Source organism: Meleagris gallopavo, chromosome 30 (assembly GCF_905368555.1).
Source record: "Meleagris gallopavo chromosome 30, MGAL_WU_HG_1.1, whole genome shotgun sequence".
Classification (NCBI taxonomy): Eukaryota; Metazoa; Chordata; class Aves; order Galliformes; family Phasianidae; genus Meleagris; species Meleagris gallopavo.
In genome coordinates, this window is record NC_139433.1 from 501,695 (window position 1) to 503,602 (window position 1,908).

Here is a 1,908-nt window from a genome sequence, read left to right on the forward strand (position 1 = left end):
TTTTTATGACACGAAGCAGGGAAAGAGTGCTGATCTACCAGAGAATAGAAAGGCACTACAGAGGTACCTAGATAAACTAGATTAATCTGTCAATGCAAGCTAGACAAGATACAAAAGGGCTAAGTGTCAACTCATGCATTTTGGTCACAAAAACACCAGGCAACCCTAGAGATTTTGGGAGGAGTAACTCCCTCTCATCGCCTGCTGCCTGGCTTCCCGTGGGGGGTGGGAGAAAGGGAATGGCTGTGATCTTCATGCTCACACGGCCTAAGTACCAACAGGCACCAACTCAAGAACAACTCATTGCTTTCTTTATTACACGCACGGCGCAAGGCAGCAGCCCCATCCCAGGCAGCACCAGCCCTGCTATGTTATGGCCACATCACCAGGAGCAGCCACCAGCTCCAAGAACCACACCCCAACTGGCACAGCCATGTCACAAGAACACAGCATTGGTGGTGGCTGTGTTCCACAGTGAGCTTGGTGTCACAGCAACCCGGAATGCAGACCAGAAGGGCAGTGCCAGCCAGAGATCGCCGCCAAGCAGCGAGGGAGCGAGGGCTGTGCTGGGCAGGAGCAGCCCATGGGGATGGATGGGAGCTGCTCCTCTTCTGCCTCACAGCCACACACGGGGACAGGGACACAGCGGGACGGCGAGGCGCTCCTGCCCTCACCCGGATTCATCTCCGGACAAGAGGGCCACCTCTGCAGGACAGATGAGTCTCTCCCATACTGTAACCCACCTTGGTCCTACAGGACCCTGCAAGCTCCCCAAAGACCCCTTGCTGCAAATCCGAGCTTTTGCCCTGGATTGCTGAAACCTGGCCCCACTGGTGCAGGTGCCGGCACCAGACCTACTGACTGCAGTGGCCCTTTCAACACACGGCCGGGGAAATGGCTGGCAGATCAACAACCCGGTGAGCAGGGCAACGCTGGGGAGGGCAGCACAGGGAAGCAGGGCACGTGGCTGCTCCTTTCTTCCTTCCCATCTGCCTTGCAGACGGCCAACCACACAAGGATGGAACCCAGAGCAGGACACACGCCGATCCTCAGCTCACTAACTGGTCTCCGTGCTGCCATACAGAAAAGATAAGTCAGACACAAACAGTATCCTTTCCTGATCAGAAGGGATCCTGGAAGCTCCCCGGGATCCCCCTGCCCTCACCCCGGCATTTTATATCGCTTTGCTGAAACGTGGCCCCACTGCAGGGCTGGCACCAACCTACAGATTGCAGGGGCCCTTCCACACACGGCCGGGGAAATGGCTGGCAGACCAACAGCCCGGTGAGCAGGGGCCTGCAGGGAAGGGCAGCACAGGCGGCTGCTTCTTTGCTGCTTCTCCGTCTTGCAGATGGACATCTGGACACACACAGAGCCAGACCACCGCAGCCTCCGCCAACCAGCCGTGTCGGCGCCTGGACAAGGCAGCGACCGAAGATGAGGAAAGCAACGCCCCGCTGTGCACCGCACCGTGCTCCTACAGGATCTGAGCATCCTCACCGCCTGCACAGAGGCAGCTGCACAGCACCTCCCAGCTACGGACCCCACCACGGACCTACACACACACAGACGTTCTCCACACCTGAGCATGGAGTCAGGACCTTCAGTGTGGCACACAGCAGCATCTCCAGGAACCGCGTGGATTGTCTACAGTTGAACTTGGAGGATAAGGAAGGAACAAGAAGCTAAAAAAGGATGCGTGGGCCCAACTGAGAAGTACCAGAGGCACCACATCCAGAAGAGAACGCAAGCACCGTAACTCAGCGTGCTCCTGAGACCGGGGATGAAAGTTTAGGAGCGATGAAGACTTTCAGCCTTCCTCCCTCGACCCCCAGGCAACCACCGAGAAGCTATCACAGCATTAAAAAAAAATTAAAACCTTCAAAATAAACTTTGTGATTCATTAAA

The 1,908-nt window shown here is 56.4% G+C and overlaps 1 long non-coding RNA gene across 1 annotated transcript; it reads left to right on the forward strand.

The window, feature by feature from the left end:
• Window positions 1-355: 355 nt before the first annotated feature.
• Window positions 356-1,908, forward strand: LOC146542472 (uncharacterized). The gene is made up of 2 exons (XR_014880184.1): window positions 356-720; window positions 840-1,908. It is a non-coding gene; the product is annotated as an uncharacterized LOC146542472 (long non-coding RNA).